This window comes from Nicotiana tabacum, chromosome 6 (genome assembly GCF_000715075.1).
Source record: "Nicotiana tabacum cultivar K326 chromosome 6, ASM71507v2, whole genome shotgun sequence".
In the NCBI taxonomy this organism is placed as follows: Eukaryota; Viridiplantae; Streptophyta; class Magnoliopsida; order Solanales; family Solanaceae; genus Nicotiana; species Nicotiana tabacum.
This window is the reverse complement of record NC_134085.1, coordinates 38,266,321-38,289,266: the sequence shown is the minus strand read 5'-3', so window position 1 is coordinate 38,289,266 and position 22,946 is coordinate 38,266,321.

Sequence of the window (22,946 nt, the reverse complement as noted above, 5' to 3'; positions counted from 1 at the left end):
CTCGCAAATACGAAGGTGACCGGAATTGCACTTGGTCGCAAATGCAACAAAATCTTCATATTTGCGAAATCAACAGGTTTTGAAGGGGGTTCACAATTGCGAACCCTGGTCGCAATTGTGACATCTGCGACCTACAAATTCATAACTTAGGCGAAAATCTTTCATTTTTCAAACCTTTTCAAAACCTAAACACCTTTGGGCGATTTTTCAAAGACAAGTACTCTTCCAAATCGGTTGTAAGTCATTTCTAACTCGTTTTCATTAATCTTTAACATCTTTTCACATGATTTCGACTCAGAATCAAGGGTTTTCATGGGGGAAATTGGGTGTTTTGGGTAGAGCTTAGGTTTTTCAAATTTTGGGGATTTGGACCTCGATTTGAGGTCCAATTTCAAAACAAATTATATATTTGGGTTCGTGGGTAATGGGTAATCGGGTTTTAGTTTGAACCTCGGGTTTTGACCATGTGGGCCCGGGGTCGATTTTTGACTTTTTGGGAAAAACTTTAGAAAACCTATTTTCATGCATTAGAATCGATTCATTTAGCATTTATTGGCATAGTTAAGTAACTTGTGGCTAGATACAAGCGAATTGGTGGTGGAATCAAGAGGTAAAGCGGTAGTTGAGGCTTGAATTGTGTTTGTGGCATCGAGGTAAGTGTTTGGTCTAACTTTAGCTTGAGGGATTAGGAGTTGTGTCTTATTTGCTATGTGTTAATTGTAGAGTACGACATATAGGCATGGTGACGAGTATCTATATGTCTATGTCAAGCATGCCCGTGGGTCTAGTGTTGTAATTGTTGTGACTCCGTTGAGATTTATTCATGCTTAATATGTTGATTATCGTTGTTGCTTCCCTTGCCAAGATTGTTTATGATATTGTCTCCCTTGCCAGAATGTTATTGTTATGACATTGTCTCCCTTGCCGGTATGTTATTGTTTTCCCTTGCCGGGATATTGTTATTATACTCTTGTTCCCTTGCCGGGATTCTTTTGTGATTGATGTTGATATGAAATAGGAGCAGGTTGCACGCCTGCAATGAAATATATGAAATGGGAGCTGGTTGCACGCCTGTAATGAGATATATGAAATGGGAGCGGGTTGCACGTCTGCAATGAGATTTGTAAATGGGATTGGGTGGCACACCGCCACGAAAATATATGAAATAGGAGCGTGTTGCACGCCTGCAACGAGATATATGAAATGGGAGCGGGTTGCACGCCTGCAACGAGATATATGAAATTGGATCGGGTTGCACGCCTGCAACAAGAAAGAAATGAAAGTGAATATTGTATTTGTTTTCCTCATTTTTGTTGGCAACTAAATTATGGTTTCTTTACATTCCTCTTTGGTATTTTGTTATTATCTGATACTCCCCGTAGCATGCTTTCCCCTCCCCATCTTTAACTGTGAATATCTGCTTTTATTTTCCGTTGTATATTATTTAACTGTACAGGTTTATTTGGTAGTCTAGTGCTAGTCTCGTCACTACTTTGTTAAGCTTAGGCTAGGCACTTACCAGCACATGGTGTCGGTTGTGTTGATACTACACTCTGCACTTTGTGCAGATCCCAGTGCAGCAGCTTTTGGACCATAATGAGGGTGCTATTTTCAGGCCATTCAGGTGACCCGAGGTAGTCCTGCAGGCGTCCGCAGGCCTTGGCGTCTCCTTCTATCTTTCTATACTATTTCTTCTATGTATTTTTGAAACAGTTTGTATTTATCTTTTGGACCTTTATTTGTAGTACTCTTAGACAGTCTGTGAAATTGTGACATCAGATCTGGGTAGCTTTTAGTTATGGAATTGTGTTGGTAATATTGAAATTGTTACATTTCTTTTCTTCCCGCTTATTTAATTCCAATGCATATATGATGTTGTTCACCATTGTTAAAGGATTAAATTATATGTAAAAGGTTAAGTAATTAGAACAATTTAGCTTGCCTAGCTCCCATCAATAGGCTCTATCACGACCCTCGAGGGTGAGAAATTCGGGTCGTGACAATCTGTATCTTATGTTACTCTCTTATGCTACGATGAGATTTGAGATTATTTGACTATTCATACGTATGATGTAGTCCTGTTTGGCGATATTTGAGTGAGATGGCTCTTGAGATATGAATTGCTTATTATACCTTAGTCGTGGTTTGCATGTCTATGGTCTATTGTGCTATCCGTCTCTCCATAGTTATGCCCATGCACTTCACGTACTTGTTGTTGATACACATGTGTTTATTGATTGTGGGCATTATAGCTTGATGGGTATCCCCATGTGGATAGATATGTTGTATCGGGTTACACACCGTAGCAGGTTATGTTGGAATGATTTCTTATGCTTATTCCATGTGTTTTGTTTCTTCCTTGTGGGATGGATTCAAAATATTATACTTTTGCGGTGGTATTTGTTGAACTGGTTGGGTAGTTCTCTTATTTGAGTCTCTTTCCATTATTGGTCACATTCGAGTTGTTGTTGGTTATTCTAGGTGGCCTTTGATGTTTCTTGTCGGTCGAGCAGCTTGTACTGGGTAAGAAGAGGTTTTTAGGCCTTAAATATGTGCAATAGGGTTGGAATAAGGTATGTTTGGAGAAGAATGTCATTAGTCAGCTCAGAACTAAGAATCTCTTAACTTTCTAATCATTCTCTTAGTCAGCTTAGAATTACTTAGTCAGCTCTTAGTTGGGACATGTTGGTGAGATTAGATGGAGTCCTGAGGGGCTCGGGTATGCTCCGGGGTGGTTTTAGATCATTTTGGTGGTGTTGGGCATTGTTCATTTTGTTGGTGTCAGTTATGCATCGCATTCACGGGGGTGGCCTCGCGTTCATGTAGATGAGATTGGATTGGGCTACTTTGTTCTTCACGTTCTCAAGAAGGTGACTGCATTCGTGAAGGGTGTTTGGGAGCTAGGTGCCTTTGTGCTTCACGTTCGCGGGTGTGGCACGCGTTCGTCTAAGATGTTTATGGCCCAAAGGGTAGGTCTACGAGAGGACATACACTTTCATGTGAGGTTGCTGGCTAGTGTTCTTCGCGTTCGTGAGATGAGTGTCGCATTCACGAAGAAGGATTTGGGGGTCAGTTGAGAATGTGCTTCGCATTCGCGAGAGCAATGCCGCAAATGCAATGAAGGAATTGCATCAGGGGTAATTAAAGTACAAATTCCAAGATGAGGCTTATTTTCACTATTTTTTACTTAGGGAGCATGAGAGGAGAAGTATTTTAAGAGGGATTTCACTACTACTTAGTAGTTAAGTAATTTTTACTTAGATTTAGCTTTATATATTGATTCCATATGAATTTATACACCTAAAACTAGGAATTGTTAAAGTGAAATTGATGTTTTTACTACACTTTAAGAGAGTGTACTTTGATTGAGTACCTGCAATGACTGGGCCAGTCCTTTTATGTATTTGAGCCCCATTCCCCTATTTGACACTTCCCCTAGGTGTATTTATTGTTATGTGACCTGCCGGGGTGATTGGTTTGGTTTCATGGGAGTTTTGGATTGAATTGGGATACTTAGTTCTTTGGTTAGAGGATTAAGTTGTGAGGGTTGACCAGAGTTTGACCTTTATGTAGACGACCCTGGAAGAGTATTTTGATGGTTCCAATAGGTTCATATGTTGATTTTGGATTTAGGCATATGTCTTGATTTCAATTGGAGGTTCCTAGATTGATTTGGTTTTATTTGGTGAAAGTTAAAAAGTTGAAGGTTTGGAAGGTTCATATGTTTGACCGAGAGTTGACTTTGATGATAGCGGATTCGAATTGTGGTTTCGGGAGTTGGAATAGGTCCGTTGTGTCATTTGGAACTTGTATGTAAATTTTGAGGTCATTTCGAGTTGTGTAGGCGTAAGTTTTGAATTTTCAAATTTGAATTAGTTCCTTAGGCTTGAATAGAGGTACAATTCGTGGTTTTGATATTTTTTTATCCGATTTGAGACCTTGAGTAGGTACGTATTATATTTTAGGATTTGTTGGTGTGATGAACGGGGTCCTGGGGGCCTCGGGTGTATTTCATATGGGTTTTAGACCATTTACCTTTGTTTGGGAACTGTTGATTTTCTAATGTTCTGGTGTGCTTTGCGATCGCGTATGGTGTGTCGCGATCGTGGAGAGTGTTTTGGGGGCAGGTGATGGTTTCTCTTCACGTTCGCAAGGGGTTGGTCGCATTCGCAGGGCATGTGTGGCAGTAGCCTTCGTATTCGCGTAGAGGAAGTCCAGCTCGAGGGATGGCATGCATTTAGTCTTCGCGTTCGCGTGCATGCTACCGCGTTTGCGTAGGCCAACAAATTCGAGCATCACGTTCATGTGGATGGCCTCATATTCGCGGAGAAGGGACAACAGCTGGGCATGGGATTGGTCTTCGCGATCGCGACATATGTCCCACGATCACGAAGTGCATAACTGGGTAGAATCACTTAAGTACTCCATTTCGAAGGTTTTGGTTATTTTATTACATTTTGATATCTAGAACTCGGGTTTGGGTGATGTTGAAGAGGATTTTTAAGATTTGGATTGGGGTAAGTATTTTTACTCTGATTTATTTTTATTCATGATTCCAACCTAGATTTTAGCGTGTCATTGGTGAATCTAAGTAAGAAAAATTAGGGATTTTGGCAAAAACTTTTCTAAAGTAAAAATTGATGATTTGAGGGTCGATTTGGATGAAACACATATGTTTGAACTCATATTGAATGGAAGTTTGGAATTTGTGAGTTTTGTCGGGTTTGGGAGGCGGGTACAGATTGACCTTTTGGGTTGACTTTTTTTTTTATTTTGGTTCAAGATCGAAGCTTTATTATTTTGGATTGTTTTATATGGCTTTTATTGATGTTATTTAATTATTTTGGCTAGATTCGAGCTGTCGGGAGGTTGATTCACGCGGGAAGGGATTCTTAGAATATTGATTTGGTTTGTTTGAGGTAAGTATCTTGCCTAACCTTGTGTGGGAAAACCCCCTTGGGATTTAGCCTTAATTGTTTATTTCTATAATGTGAAAAATGGCGTGTACATGAGATGACGAGCGTGCATACGGGTGTTATGTGTGGCCTTTGACCGCATTAGACCGTAGACTATTAATATGCTTTAATTTGATAATGAACTTCGTATGAAACATGTTGAGACCACTTTGTGACTACTTGATCTTGATTACTATATTGACTTAGCTATAGTCATGCTTTATATATTGAACATCCCTCGGATTTTTTGTTATTGTTAACCTTGTGCACCTTATTGATGAGATTTGAGCTTATATCTTGATAAACTTCGATATTATTGCTTTGTGATATTGTGGCACTTGTGGACATGCTGAGCAGATTGATTGAGGGTGTCAGAACGAGGCCTTTGCCGTGCGATTGTGTCTATTATTGTACGCGTGGGGCGAAATAAGGGTGGCACTATATCGGTCTACCACGTAGCGAAATAAGGATGGCGATATGCGCATGTGGCAAAATAAGGGAAGCATTTCATTGTTATGTGCACATGCACCAAAATATGGGTGGCATTGTTTGTGAGCACGTAATTTTTGCCCTATATGAATTACTCCTATAGATTCAAGAAAATAATTTTTTTTCCCATTGTTTGCAATTTCGTGGATTTTTGTAGCATTTGTTGTTAATTGTTTGCATTTGTCTGTGCATGTTTATTTTATTTAATTCATGAAAATACAAAAATACATTGCATTTGCATTTAGGATTTAAGTTTACATTTTTAAATTAATTAGTAACTTAGTCATGTCAGAAAAATAGAAAAATCACAAAAATAACTCATGTTGCATTTAATTTCGAATTTTGCGGTTTTTTTTAATTTGGTAATTAATTAGTTGCGGTAAGTATTATTTTGAGTAACTCATTTAATTTTGTAGGATAATTTGTTTTAGGAATTAATTTAGATTTTTACTTTGAAAAGAAAAGAATTTATAAAAAAAGGAGAAGAAAGGAATTAAGAATAGAAGAAGGAGTTGGAAAATTGACTTGTCTTGTGAAAATTGGGCCAAAATCATTGTCATAGCCCATACAGTCCCGTTTAAACCCAGCCCAAACACATACCCCAACCCGGTCCGTTCCTGCCACTAAGCTAAATGACCCCGTTTTATATCTTTCGATCTGAGCCGTTGATCCCATTAAATAAAACGGTCGAGAACTGGGCCCTTTGTTATATTTAACGGTCTGAAGGACCGACCCCCCCCACCATTTCATTGCCCTCACTTCTCATCCTCCTCTTTAGAGACAAACCTTTAACCATAGCGCCGCCCTAGCATTCTCCGGTGGCGCCGCCGCTCCAATCAACCCCAAAATAACACCATGAAACCCCCATGGCTCCCTCTTTCCCAGTCCTTAACTGGTTTCCCTCGAATCTCTCCATAACTCGTCGAATCTTAAATCAAAGTTGAAGCCCTAAAAGCCCAAAATTAAATCTATACATGCAGGGTTGTTTCTCTGAGTTTTCCTGAGTATTTAAGGTTGGATTTATCACAAATAATGTTGTTCACTTGTTCTTGACAAAGAACAAGTGTTTGACATTATTTAGGGTTAAATCAGAATATCAATTTCGATTTCAAGTTTGATCGGTGAGTTTTTCTTCATCCTTTTGCCCGTTCTTGTTGTTTCACCTCTTATTCTTTTTTTTCTTCTCTTCTCCATGTATTCTGGTTGGTCTGTCTTCTGACTGAAACTTCGAGCCCAGTTCTTACATGTAGGTTAATTTGTTTGGTCGTATTTATTTCCGTTCATTTTTAGTCTTTTCTTTCAATTTTTAAAAGCTGTGCTTGATTTCGTTTGTTTACTCGTTTAGTTTTAGGTTTTAACTTCTGATTTTGCCTTGTTATTTCAGTCTCGTAGTTTAGTTTAATTATGTTTATTTCAATTGGTTAGCTTAGTTAATTCCGTATCAATCAGTCAATTAGTGTAGGTTTTATTTTTCGAAATCATTTAAGTGTTCTCCTTCTGTTTGTTTACTGATTTAATTTAGTTTGTCTTTGCTGCTTGGGTCTTGAGGCCAATTTAGACTTCATTTCAACAGGATTGTTTGGGTTCGTGGGACGGATTTGAGCCCATGTACGGCTAAACCATCGGGTCAATTTGACCCATGAGATTTCTGCAGTAAAAATAGGGGTATTGAGGGATAATTTGGGAATTTAGGCTAGAGAATATATCTGTTAACCGAATAGGAAGCTGCCTAGAAGGTGCCTTTAGGACTGGATCGAAAATCTGATTTTTTACATTAAGGGCATTTGAGCAAAAATGAAAATTCAGAAAGTTAAAAGTGCAAATCTGAATCCCTTTTAGGCTACCCTAAGACTTGCCTATAAAGACATCTTTTCTTCTTTAGCAAGGGGGATTTTTTAGAGAAAATTCCTGAAAAGCTGAGACGGCTGAGTTCTTTGAGAAAACTTCTGAAATCCTGCATTCCATTGTGGAAACTACCAAAAATTCTGCTTGTTTTGGATTTCTGATTTCTCTTTTTCTAGCTAAAACTCTTAAAAATTTCCAAAGTTACACTTCTGGTTTTGAGAAATGGTTTAAATTTTGGTTTGAAGCTGGGTTGTGATTTGTTGTTCATCCACTGTTTCATCAATTGTTCTTAAGCGGTTTTTATTGTTCTGCTGCTGAACATGGGGCTCTGTTCTGCTGTTTGCTGTTCACTGAATCCTCACTTCTTTTTGGTTCCCTCTTATATTCAGGTATTTCTCCAAATCATAGTCAACAAATGATGTATTTCGAGTTGGAACCTAACTGAATACGAGTCGCATTTGAAATCTATTTCACTCACTTTCTTTTATTTCTTTAGTATTCTGTGATAATTCCTGAATCATACATGTTATCTTAGTTGTCCCATGGATTTAGTATTCTATATAAATGAATGTGTGCTTTTTAAGAGTTTGGGAGCTGATTAATTCTCTAGATTTTTTTACTGTTTGGTATTGAGAAAGAGTTAGTCGGTTTGAAGTTCCATGTTGTGTTTGTAAGTTTAGCTCAAGTTTGAATCCAAGCATGAATGCTTGTTAGTCTGAAGTCGAGCATGCGTTCTTAGTAGCATTCAAGGTTTCCTGATGTACTAGTTATTGTGTAATGATGAGATTTATCAGCCTGTGTTTGAGTGTAAAGGGTCATTTAGCTTTAGCATGGACTCGATGTCGAGGTTGGAGTCCTCAACCTTGTTCTTTACAGGGTTTGGCTCATTGAGCCTTGGATTCTAAGGTCATTTGCAAGGGAAGATGGCCTGCTATTGCTTCTTGGGCTTGTTTCTTGAGCCCAATAGCTCATTCGTCTGGCTGCTGGATTTCTCTAGTAGCAGATTTGACCCAAAAATGCATAAAAGATAAAATTAAAAATTTAGCTTAGTTAATTTGTGTTAAATGCTTAAAATCATGGTTTAAGTTTGTCAATTCGATCTCATGTTCCATGTTAACGTCAGTTTGATTTGCATTATTTGATTTGGTATGAACCATTTGGATCATAAGAACTGGGCCCAACGCTGGCCCAGCTGAATAACAGTCAAATTCGGATTCAATTGCACACCCTTGTGAGGTGCTTACTGCTTCACCAATTTGGGCTCATTTGAGCCCAAGCCTGAAGGCCTTTGTGGATTAGGCCATTGTTTGCTTTTATCATATACCACCTTTTTTCCTTTCGATATGGTCATCTCTGTTGAGGATTGCTAGTGGCCCAAGTTATATCGAAATGAGTTGAGTAGTTTTACCATAGCAATTCATTGATTTCCAATTGAGCTTAGGCATTTGCTTTAGATAAATTCGAAATCCCTTTAGCCTTTTAATTAATCAACTAGTTTAATCCTTAGAAATCGAGGCGTGTCATTTAGTTGAATTTCCATGGCCCTCACAAAGTTAAGAATGCGTAGTTGCTTTAGGCACGTTATTTTAATAATTACCTTCCTAAACTCGGGTGCGCATTTATGTGATCCAAATCCAAATCTCAACATTAGATAAAATGTGTTGCGGACTGCGGGAGCATTTATGTGACGCGTTTCGAGACATATTTTAAATGACATTGCAATCTTCCTTTAAAAAATTAATAGAAGCGGTTAAAAAGTTAAAATTACACATAGGTTCAAAAGTATTTACAATCAGATAATTGGCCAATTATAACAGTTGAGGGACCGTGCTAGAACCACGGAACTCGGGAATGCCTAACACCTTCTCCCGGGTTAACAGGATTCCTTACCTGGATTTTTTGTATGCGGACTGTAAAATAGAGTAATCTTTCCTCGACTCGGGATTCAGACTGGTGACTTGGGACACCATAAATTATCCCAAGTGGCGACTCTGAATTTCAAATAAAATAATCCTGTTTCGATTGTCACTTTAAGTTGACAAAAACTCCCTTATATACCCCTTCCCGAGGGGTGTAGGTAGAAAGGAGGTGTGACAACTCTGGCGACACTGCTGGGAACCGAACCCAGAATCTCTGGTTCAGGGTTCAAGAATTCGAGCTAAGAATAATTGTTATATTTGGTTTTATTTACTATATGATTTTATTACATGATTGGGCCTAATGTGCTAAATGTTGCCTTTACTGCTTGTTGATACCCAATTTTTCCCTATGTATTTCTTTTACATGCAAATACTTTCAAATATCATATACATACATATATAAGTATGCCCAAGTGTTTTAGTATTTTTCCAATTTTTTAAAAGATTTTTAAATTGATTTATTGCTCAATAATTATTCCCAAAATTATCACTTTGGTGAATAACTTATTTTATTCTCATATTTATACCAAAATATAGGTAGGTTACTTTTCATATATTTTTACAAATTAATTTGGTATTTTAAAAGCTAAATTGCATATAATTGCAATTTTAGCCTGCTTTAAGATTTAATAGCATTTTATAATTATGAAACTGGTTCCAATATTTTTAAATTAATATTTATATACTATTAACGGATCCAGTGCTTTTAATTTGCTTTCAAAATAATTTTTTACTATTTTAATAAAATAAAAAGGGAAAACTGGCTATTTAAATTTTGGCCTCAGTTCATTTCAATTGTAGCCCCATTACATTTCGATTTTAGCCTAAGATTGAACCCAATTTCAAACTCAAATTCGGACCAGCCCAATTCCTTTTGACCCAACCCCTAACCCAACTCAAACGACCCAACCCGGTTCCCCACCTACCTTCTTAAATCTAGGTCGTTGATCATTCGGATCAACGGTCACTATTCTCCCTACCATAATTAAACACAGGTGACTACCCTAATCCCTCATTCTCACCCCGCCGCCTTTGAATCCCAAACCCTCTCAAATCCTCTCAAAAACTCTCTGAAACCCTAGCCTCCTCCTACCCCCTTTTCAACCACCGGTCACCGGAATCCATGGCTTCTCAGGCCATGGATAATTGGTACTCACCTATCTTCACCAGTAAGCCAGGGTTGTTCGAAGCTTCGAGGCCTGACCTCGACGATTCCCTCTCCGATCTTCTCAGACCTTTGATTTCATGGCTCCTCCGGCCATGCTCCGGCATATTCAAGACTCAGGAGCCTGATTCTTGACCTCTCCAACTCAAGATCGGACCTGTTTCCAAGCCTTTCTCATTTCTAGGGTTCTCCGAAACCCTAAGCTATTCAAGGTCCTTTCACCGTTATTTGCTTAGATCTATACTGTATCTATGCTTTTCTTGCCATCTAAAGTGTTTTCCCCAAAAGTTTCTTTTCAAAATCGTTCCTCTTCGATTTTAGGGTTTCTGAAAGGATTTTTTGGGAAAAATCTTTCTGATTTTTCTTTTTTTTTACTTTATGTGTGTTTGTCCATACCCTGCTGGTGTGATTACTCTTTATTACGCATGTACTGTCTTCTACCTTTTTTTCTGCTATTCATGTTACTCCTGTTAATCCCTGCTTAGTTTTCTTTACTCTTTTACTATGTGTGTTTACCGTTAAGTTATTTGATCTAGTTTACTGGACTCTGTTCATGTTCTTACATGCTTCATCTACTCGTGTTCACGTTTGTATTATCTCCTTCTTCTGAACTTGTTTAGCTTCCGAGTTTTCTCAAATATGTTCTTCATGATTTTTCTTCCTTTTTCATTCAAACATGCTATCATATCTGTTTTGTTGAGACTCTGAAACAAATGACTTGCTTTCTCACTTCCATGTCTGATTCAATTTTGAAACCCTAGGATTTGGGGGGTTTCCTTTGACGATTTTGATTTTTGTGTTCGAGTTAAGGCTCCACTTTGGGACCCTGAACTCTTAGACTCACTATGAGTCTGCAAATTGAACCTGTATATTTTTGCTTATGATTCTGAACTTCTCTTCGATTAAACTCTCTTCTAAATAATTTGACAGCCTCTCCTTGATTCACATATTTGTGTGCTTTATATATGAGAACTCTTCTTTCAAAAGGTTTTTCCAACTACTAATTGATTTTGAATTCCTTTAATGGTGTTTACTTGATTGTTACTGATTTTCCCTAATTGAACCTTTCTTTACCCTTTTTCTGACTTGGTTCATTCGAACAAAGCTTGCAGCTTTGATTTTACTGGTTGTTTGATTGATTCCCTTTCCTTATTTTTCACAAACCATGTACCATTGGACTTTTGCCTTAAATAAACCTTGTGTATTTACCCTTATTATGTTACTTTGGAAAAGGTTTTAATCAAATTCTTTCCTTAATTGTCTTATGCCCGTTCGAAATCAGAATCCCTTAACCAAAGGGAGACTTTATGTGATTGATTGCAAACTATTTCCTTACCTTTTCTTACTTGTTTTCCGCACTATAAAGGGGGACTACCCTTCTGCACTTGAACACACTTTGAATTGCATACTCTTACACACACTCTCTTAATTACAATGCTCTTTCAATTCTCTACTCTCTTCTGAGATCTTTTGTACTGCTTGCTTGCAATTTGGCTTACAAGACTTCTGCTTTCACTTATTTGTTTCCCTGAAACTGGTATGTCCTAATTTTGATTCTAGCATCATCCCTATGTGTTTACTTTACAGTTGCTACACTTTTGGCTATTTTCCTGTTCATGTTCTGTATTGAATATGCTAGTCTCTCTTTGCATCTGCTGTTTGTTGTGAATTCCCCATACCACTACTCCCTTCTATGTGTTTGAGTTAAGGTTTATGGTCTGACAGTATCCAAATTGCTGCTCAGGTCTGAACCTGATCCTCAATGGATCTTAACTCCCCAAATGTGGCCTAGTAGACTGGTTAGGGTGTGCCAACACTCCTTATTGTTAGGTATGACCACCAGTTTACCCTGGACTTCCCCTAATTCTCCTTTATTTCACTTGCACTTACTCCTAGCCTCTAAGTTCTGCCCCTCCTATGAGCCTTGCCTTGGTATTTTGAGTTCCCTCTAAGCTTGGACATTTGAGGGCTGACCCTTCCACACTGCACTATAATCTGATTCTGCAATGATATTTGGGGGTGTAAGCATTGCCTGGAGTTCTTGAAGCTCCTTGGAACTTTGACACAACCCAAATAAGAGAAATGCTTTGGAAATCTGATCTTTAGAAGTTGGTTTATTTCATATTTCAGACCTGGGGTCTGAATTAGGCTCTCCTTGGTTGGAATCTTTAATTTCTGATATTTTTTTTTATCTTTTTCTTATTCATTCTGGTAGGTAATAATCTTGTAATAAATTGTTGGGGTGTTAGTGAAAAAGGGAGGGTCAGTCCTGCATGCAAAGGGGTAGATACCATGTTCATAAGAAATTACTATACTTCTGAAATTCTGCATCTCATGTAGATACCATGTTCATAGAGAATTCCTATACTTCTGAAATTCTACATTTCATGTAGAGGCCATATTCATAGGTTTTTCTGCACTTCATATAGATACCATGTCTATAAGTCGTTTTTGAAATTCTGCATATCATATATGTAATATGCCTATAGGACTTCCTGCATTTTGCATATGCATCTATCACTAGGAAAACCTGTTTATAAGATTTAAATAACTAACTGCATATAGATGACCTGCCTATAGGATTTCTGCATGACAATAACAGCGCTTAAAATTAGAAAGCTTGCCTATAGGAGCTATCAACCAAACCTGAATCGTCAACTCGCTTATAAGCCTAAAATCAGTAGCAATAATGTTTAACGCCTGCAGATCTTATGTCCCTGTAATTGACAATTCTTTTTTCTGCAATCAGTTTACTTCTTTATTTTTGAAACTAATAGATATCATGCCTATAGGTTCCATTTAACACCTAGGCAAGCTTTAGGGTAAAAACTATAATTGCATCAGTCTTTGATAATTACAACCAGCAGGCAGGCCTAATTCGGATTTCTTATCTGAAAATATGTGATAAATCAGCCTGCCTTAATGTTTAAGTTTAATTCAGACCTAATCAGTACGCGTGCTAAACTATATGATTTTCTCTGATTTAAGGAGGTTTATTTGAGCCATATCTGCTTACTTGCTTTCCCAATACTTGCTGTATATGTGTTGAATGTCACCTTAGAATTTTATCCTTTTTAAAAAAACTACAAAAGCCCCAGCTCCCTCCCCTTTAGGATTAGTAGTCCCATATGCCTCCGGGACTGATAGGATTGGGACGGGTAATAGCATGCAATAAGTAACAATACTATTCCGCGCTTTAATACCTTAACAGGGTGGGAAGGGTAGATATGGAGATGATGACTGATGCGCTAATATCACGTGCGACCCCTCTTTTTTGAGGAGTGATTGCTGGGTATTGCATTGAAGTGATCCATATTAATCGTAAACCTAGGACCCCCCCCTCCCCTTATTTGCTTTCATCTCTTCTCGTGAAACCATTCAAATCTTTTTTTCATAAATTTATGTCCTCTCTACTTACCTTCAAAAGTTTTCAACCTAATTGCAATGTTGTATGCAAGTCCTTATTTGAGCCTTGATTGTTTACTTGTAATGTCACAATTGTAACATGGTCGGGACCACACTAGTGGATCTTGAGGGGTGTCTAACACCTTCCCCTTGAGATAATTTCTAGCCCTTACCCGAACTCTGGTTTTTTCCAACTCAAACCTTTCTTAAAGTGTCCTAATGCACTATAATCATTAGGTGGTGACTTTTCAAAATTCCAAAACCCAATTCTCGAAAGGGAATAGAGTTGTCCTCCCAATGTCGTATACCCGATTTCGACCCATAGAAAAAGGGAGCGTCGACAGCATGGCGACTCTGCTGGGGAACTTCTTTAGGATTTTACCATTGCATGTTGCTTGTGACTTTACTATCTCATTAATTGTTTTATTTACTATCTTTTATTCTTTCACTACGAAACTGACTTGGCTCTTCATGTCTTTTCTTTCCTTTAACTGCTTTCCTTTGCTGCTTTATTTCAATACTATTGTGATTACTGCAATTATTGTAATCATTTATCTTATGAACGTGGAAATACATGTCACTTTGTTTCATTCTTGTAAACTGCATCTTCAACATCATATTCCACTCGTGCCAAACAAATACCATAGCGACGCTTATAATGAGTGGTTGCACTCTTCCAATATTATCACCCTTTAAAGTTGGCAAAGGCGTATTTGCGGTAAAACCAGTCGATCAGCGGTGCAGTCGACGGTTTCATGCCTTTCCCTCTTGAGTTGTCCGCTCAAGAGTACCTGTCTAATACCCCAATAGAAACCTTACTCTGTTTAACTATGCATGCATCATGGTCAAACCTAGCCGAGTCAGTTATGTTGTCCACATAATGACTCATTAAGATAGCCTTGTCCGAAGTCCACTGGGTTTCCTTGAAACCCAAACGGACACCACCATATTCTGTACATTTATTTGGAGAACTAAATGCTTTTTATGCTGATTATTGGTATTAAATAGTTGAGTCTGGTGGGGGTGAGGTCTTAACCCTTTTGTTTTGCAAAAAATGAATGACAAAGTTCCTGACTTCGGTATGGTAAACATGCCTTCACTCTTGCAGACATGGTGGAGAAACCTCCCATCGAGCACCAACTCAACGAATGGAAAGAGAGAGTCACCAAGGCTAGTGAGAAGCTAGAATACCTAGAGTACATCTTGCTGGAATTGGAAGGGAAAGTGAGGAAAAGAGTCATCGACTGTCAAAATGAGGAAGGCAAAGGAGAACGTCTGGCGATAGCATTTTTACTAGAAAATCTGCGCGAGCTGGAGGACTGGATCAACGAGAACATTCAACCTGAAGAAGGTCCTTCTGGGACCAAGTAGTTAGGAGTCTTTGTTTTCGCTTTTAATGTAATAAGGCTAATGGCTATTAGTGACATTTTTACTTTCCGCTATTTTAGTGCCGTTTTGGGATTTGTCTTATTTTTGTCAATAAAATGAGGCATTTAGCATTATAAGTTCTCCAAATTAACTTGTCGCTAGGCCTACCTCGGACACAACGAGGCACCCAAATTAGGACACGATTTATATTCTTGCACAATATGTTTAAATATTGCAACATTTTTACCTCATAATCCGCACTAACGTTACCTTTTTGTTTTTCTTTTTTTTATTATTCCCCTCTCTAAAGGTTAGTTCGTGCATTCTGGCCCCATCATCATAGAGTACAATATCCAAGGGCCGTTCACCTCCTCCTCCCCCGAGTCCTATCCGGAACAAGAACAAAGGTAGAATGGGAGATTCAAGCACCAGAAAGGAAATTGAAAGAATTGAGATTCCTCAGGGTACCCCGATTTCTAAGGAAACTGCTGCCCAACTTGAGCAGAAATTATTGAAGTTTCGAGAAGAACTGGACCAAGTTCAGAACTTGGCAAATTTATCATTCTCTCTCACCGCTCCTGATGTCAACTTTCCAAATGCTCAAAATCCCGCACCTCCACAGAACACCCCACAACCACAGATACAACCCACTCATGCTCAACACTGCACACATGCCACACTCCAAACAACACTCCATTACTCATTCCTGAACTACTGAACACCACAAACGACCACCTCCACAACACTCCCATTTACTTAGATACCATACCCTACTACACTCAACCAATCTCAAGTGCACCTGAGTCTGATGACAAGGACTCTCTTATCAGAAACTTGGCAGTAGAACTCAAGAAGTTGACCAGCCGAGTCTAGGGCATGGAAGGAAACAAAGGTATAAAGGGGCTGAATTATGAGGACCTCTGTATTCAGCCAGATGTTGAACTTCCAGAGGGGTACAAACTTCCCAAGTTCGAAATGTTCAATGGCACAGGAGATACCAGAGTCCATTTGAGGACATATTGTGATAATCTGGTCGGAGTCGGAAGGAATGAGAAAATTCGTGTGAAACTCTTCATGAGAAGTTTAAAGGGGGATGCTTTATCCTGGTACATCAGTCATGACCCCAAGAAATGGACAAGCTGGGTAGGTATGGCATTGGATTTCATGGATAGGTTCCAATTCAATACAGAGAATGCACCAGATGTATTTTACATCCAGAATTTGAAGAAGAAACATACTGAGACATTCCGCGAGTATGCTACTCGTTGGAGATCAGAGGCTGCTAAAGTCAGGCCGGCCTTAGAAAAGGAACAAATGAATAGATTCTTCGTCCGAGCTCAAGATCCACAATATTATGAGAGGTTGATGCTGATCGAGGGCCAGAAATTCTCCGATATCATCAAGCTGGGAGAAAGAATTGAGGAAGGCATTAAGAATGGTATGGTTACTAATCTTGAAGCATTGCAGGCCACCAACAAGGCTTTACAGTCTGGTGGCACGTCTAAGAAGAAGGATGTGAGTGCCGTGATGGTCGCACAGGGAGCCAAATCACCACTAAAATACCACACTTACCCGTCACCTCCACTTACATATCAGCCTATCCCTAATTACCAAGCACCCACACCCTCTTACCAAAATCCACCACCCGTTTACCAATCATCTCCGCCTCCCACATATCAACCCACTTCACCCAGATACTCTCAACCTGCACCTGTTTACCAAGCTTATAATGCCCAACCCTCTCACTACCAATCACCTCCTACTCGCCAAAATTTCCCTAGACCCAGACCAAATTTTGACCGCAGACCTCCTAGACAAAATACAGCCATCGCTGAGCCAATTGACCAGCTGTATGAGAAACTTAAAGCTGCTGGTTACGTCTCCCCTATCCCTGCCATAACTTTAGAAAATCCTTCCTAGTGGGTCAACCCTAATAAGACCTGTGCGTACCACTCCAGCATGAAGGGACATACCATTGATGAGTGTCTCTCGTTGAAGGACAAGATTCAAACTCTGATCGACAATAAGGTTATCGTAGCAAAGGAGCCTGCTCCTAATATCCGCAACAACCTTCTGCCTGATAAAAAAGGTGGAGACATTTACATGATCGAGATTGAAGATGACTAGGACCCCAAGGGGTCGATAGGATTGATTGTTGAGGGCGATGAGCCAAAGAAACCGGCAGTCACGCTTAACCGATTGTTGTGCAGAATCAACCCTCCAAGGGCGATGAAGTAAATATGTATATACCTCTCGAATTTGAAGCACCTTCTTCTGCAAAGGCGCCCGGACCAATTAAGGTTGAGTTTGGAGTCCCGAAGGCACCTGCACCTTTCGAAGTTGCTGTATTACCACCAAGGGTACCTATTCCTGTAGCAATGTCAGACATAACACCGTTCCACTCAAATGCCATACCATGGGATTACATAGCTGAAACAAGGAGGAAAGGGAAGACCAAGACGGGAGAAGCAATTGCTGCGCAGGGTATGACCAGAACAGGCAGGGTTTACACTTCAGAGCACCTAGCTGAGTCCAATAAGCAAGCCTCTGGACGGACTACTAAAACTGGGCCCGATGATCTTTGGAGGAAAATACAAGCTAAGGAGTATTCAGCCGTTGAGCAGTTGAACAAAACACCGGCGCAGATCTCCATCCTAGCTCTTCTACAGAGCTCTGACGCACACAAAAATGCCTTGATGAAGATATTGAGCGAAGCTTATGTGCCCCGCAACATAACTGGAGGCGAAATGGCAAATATGGTAGGGCAAATACTGGAAAGCCGCAAAATCACCTTCCATGAAGATAAGCTGCCAACAGAAGGACTGAGTCACAACAAGGCCCTACACAATGCGAGGATTACTTCATCACTAGAGTCCTGATCGATGGAGGATCCAGCCTTAACATCTGTCCACTGATCACTCTCAGAACATTGGGAAAGAGCCTGCACGAGATCAAAGATGGAGCCATCAATGTCAAAGCCTTCGATGGGTCCCAAAGGTCTACTATTGGAGAGATTATCCTATGCCTGCAAATAGGACCAACTTGGTTCGACGTTGACTTTCAAGTGATAGATGTCCCAGCATCCTACAACTTGCTGTTGGGACGACCATGGATCCACGCCGCTGGAGCTGTAGCATCGACCCTGCATCAGGCAATGAAGTTTGAATGGAATCACCAAGAGGTGATTATTCATGGCGATGGTAGCAAACCCATATATAGTCGCCAGACCATCCCGATGATTGGAGGCAGAAGGAGAATAGGCGGAGAAACATACCACCACATTAAAAGGGTCAACACTGTAGACAAGGATAAATGGTGGGATAACAAGATTGAAATTATCTTGAATTGGTGTGGGTACGAACCTGGAAAGGGACTCGGCAAAAACCTCCAGGGAATCACCAAACCCATCAAGTTGAAGAAACATGGTACTACATTTGGTTTGGGGTATAAATACACTTGGAAGGAGTTCAATGACTGGTTGCCACCATGGCGCGGTCCCTACTATCCACTGGAGCATCTGATACCTCACCTGGAGCAGACTTACTAGCCGACAGACATCATATAGGGATCAGAGGAAGATGAAGCATTGGCAGCCATGAAGAATCTGTTTCTGGAAGACGATGATATGGACTATTGTTTTATTTTCAAGGAGAAAGGGGAGGAAGACCCTTCTATACAAGCTGTGAACCGAGGAGAACGCCTCGGCAATTGGTCAATCAGAACCACCAGGGCCTGGAAAGCTTCGGGGTAGCAAGGCTAAACAAAAGCACCATGCATCACATTTTTACTTTTTACTAGCTGATTTTATTTCCGCATTGTCTTTAATTTTGAAAAGAGCTCTGATATTCAAAACAATTATGAATTCAATCGAAGCATTTTAGTTTATTATATATCTCGCTCTTATTATTTTTTCTATCATTCACTTTATTTTACACAACATTACTATTACTTGCCTTGATGATGAACCAACGATTGTGACTTGCAACGAGACAACGCAACAAACGGATATGGATTCAGAAGAGGATGATATACCAGAAGAGGTCGTCAGAGAGGTTGAAAATTTTGAGAATAGGCCTAAGTCTAACTTGGACGAAACTGAGGTCGTTAATCTGGGAGATACAGAGAATGTCAAAGAAACGCGCATCAGTGTTCACCTGTCACCATCAGAAAAGAAAGAGTACACGGATTTCCTAAAGAAATATGAAGACATATTCGCCTGGTCATATGATGATATGACTGGTCTCAGTACATCCATTGTAGCTCACAAACTGCCAACAGATCCAACATGTCCGCCGGTAAAGCAGAAGCTTAGGAAATTCAAACCCGACATGAGTTTGAAAATCAAAGAAGAGGTTACCAAGCAAGTCAAAACCAAGGTTCTCAGGGTATTAGAGTATCCGACATGGTTAGCCAACATCGTGCCAGTGCCAAAAAAAGATGGGAAAGTTAGAGTTTGTGTTGACTACCGGGATCTTAACCGGGCCAGTCCTAAAGACGACTTCCCCTTGCCGAACATACACATTCTAATTGACAACTGCTCCAAGCATGAGTTACAGTCTTTCGTTGATTGTTTCGCTGGGTATCATCAGATATGGATGGATGAGGAAGATACAGAGAAAATGGCTTTCATCATGCCATGGGGAATGTACTGTTACAAAATGATGCCATTTGGCTTGAAGAATGCTGGTGCTACCTACATGAGAGCCATGACTACCATCTTTCATGACATGATATATAAGGAGATCGAGGTATATGTGGATGACGTCATCATCAAATCCAAGAAAGCCAGGGATCACATGGAAGACCTAAGAAAGTTCTTCAACAGACTGAGGAGGTACAATCTGAAACTGAATCCTGCCAAGTGTGCATTCGGGGTTCCTGCTGGTAAATTATTGGGTTTTATCGTGAGTCGTCGAGGAATAGAATTGGATCTTTCAAAGTTCAAAGATATCTAAGAATTCCCACCGCCAAAGAACAAGAAGGACGTGATGAGTTTCCTGGGGAGACTACACTATATTAACCGGTTCATAGCTCAGTCCACGGTCATTTGTGAACCTATCTTTAAAATGTTGAAAAAGGACGCTGCCACCAAGTGGACTGATGATTGTCAGAAAGCTTTTGACAGAATTAAGGAATACCTGTTAACGCCGCCGGTCTTGGTTCCGTCTAAGCCAGAAAGACCCCTATTGCTTTACCTTGCGGTATTGGATGGAACATTCGGTTGTGTTCTGGGACAACATGATGAAACAGGGAGAAAGGAGCAAGCCATCTACTATCTCAGTAAGAAGTTCACACCGTACGAGGCCGGGTATTCTCTTTTAGAACGCACTTGTTGTGCTCTGACTTGGGTCGCACAGAAGTTGAGGCATTACTTCTGTGCTTACACTACTTATCTCATATCCAGAATGGACCCTTTGAAGTATATCTTCTAGAAACCCATGCCCACTAGCAAGCTCGCCAAGTGACAAATCCTGCTAAGTGAATTCGACATTGTTTATGTGATCTAGAAAGCAATCAAAGGGCAAGCCTTGGCGGATCATCTCGCTGAGAATCCCGTGGATGAAGAATACGAGCCCCTAAAAACATATTTTCCCGCTGAAGAGGTATCTTTCATAGGAGAAGATATTGCAAAATCCTATGATGGTTGGAGGTTGTTTTTCGATGGAGTTGCAAATTTCAAAGGAGTTGGCATAGGAGCAGTCCTAGTATCAGAAATCGGACAGCACTACCCGGTATCCGCCAAGCTCAGGTTCCCTTGCACCAATAATATGGCCGAATATGAAGCCTACATCTTGGGGTTCAAAATGGCCATTGACATGAACGTTCAAGAGTTGCTAGTGATCGAGGATTTAGACTTGATCATACATCAGGTTCAAGAAAAGTGGGCAACCAAGAACTCTAAGATACTTCCCTACTTGCATCATATACAGGAGTTGAGGAAAAGGTTCACAAAGACAGAATTTCAGCACGTCCCAAGAGTCCAGAATGAGTTTGTTGATGCATTAGCTACTTTATCGTCCATGATCCAACATCCAGATACAAATTTCATTGATCCCATCCCAGTAAAGATTCATGATCAGCCAGCTTATTACGCCCACGTTGAGGAAGAAACGGATGGAAAACCATGGTGCCATGACATCAAGGAGTACTTGACAACAGGGGAATATCCAGAACTTGCCAACGCTACTCAGAAGCGCACACTTCGTAGGTTATCCAACAACTTCTTTCACAGTAGAGGAATCCTGTACAGGAGGACACCCGATTTGGGTTTACTAAGGTGTGTCGAAGCAAAAGAAGCATCCAGGATATTGGACGAAGTGCATGCAGGGACCTGCGGGCCGCACATGAATGGTTTTGTCTTAGAAAAGAAGATACTCCGAGTAGGGTATTTTTGGATGACTATGGAAACAGACTGTATCCGGTATGTTCGCAAATGCCATCGCTGTCAGATACATGCAGATATGATAAAGGTGCCTCCAAACGAGCTTACCGCAACAAGCTCACCATGGCCATTCGCCGCTTGGGGAATGGATGTTATCAGACCTATCGAGCCTGCCACATCAAATGGGCACAGGTTCATCTTAGTGGCAATCGATTATTTTACCAAATGGGTCGAAGCAGCATCATACAAGGCGGTCACTAAGAAGGTTGTGGCAGATTTCGTCCGCGACCGCATTGTTTGTCGGTTCGGAATTCCGAAATCAATCATCACCGATAATGGTTCCAATCTCAACAACGACTTGAAGAAAACAATGTGTGAAACATTAAAGATCAAACATAAGAACTCTACAGCCTACAGGCCTCAGATGAATGGAGCTGTAGAGGCAGCCAACAAGAATATCAAGAAGATACTAAGGAAGATGGTCGAAAGGCACAAACAATGGCATGAGAAATTATCATTTGCCTTATTGGGATACCGCACCATAGTCCGCACATCGACCGGAGCAACTCCCTGCATGCTGGTTTATGGTACAGAGGCGGTCATCCCCGCCGAGGTAGAAATTCCCTCCTTAAGGATCATACAAGAAGCAGAGTTGGATGATGTAGAATGGGTAAAAGGTCGCTACGAGCAGTTAGCCCATATAGATGGGAAAAGGATGAATGCAGTTTTCCACGGTCAGTTGTATCAGAACAGAATGTCCAGAGCCTTCAACAAAAGAGTTAAGCCAAGGAAGTTTACACCGGGGCAGCTGGTGTTGAAGAAAATATTCCCACATCAAGATGAAGCCAAGGGGAAGTTCTCTCCCAATTGGCAGGGTCCGTACATGGTTCACCAGGTTCTAACGGGAGGAGCCCTTATTCTTGCAGAGATGGATGGAGAAGTCTGGCCGAAGCCAATCAATTCAGATGCAGTGAAACGATATTATGTGTAACCACTTATGATTCCCTTTATGATGTAATTTGAACTACGCCTGACCTGATTCCCGTTTAAGAGGGGATACGTAGGTAGCCCTATGGGTTCGGTCACAATTTAACAAAAATTCCATTTTCCCCGCTATTGGAACTGGGGCAGAATTTTGAGGAGGACCCTCAAAATTCTGAAGTTGATTTTAGTCCATGCATCGCCAGAAGTGCCAGCCCAGTAAACTGGGGCAGAATTTTGAGGAGGACCCTCAAAATTCTAAAGACAATTTTTTTAGTCATTCAGCACAGCCGTTAGAAATGTCTGCTCAGCAAACTGGTGCAGAATTTTGAGGAGGACCCTCAAAATTCCGGAGCGAAAGAGGTTGCAATGTCTTGAACCACGTCACAGTCATTGGTTCATCTAAAGAAAACTATTTTCGATTATATACTTACGTT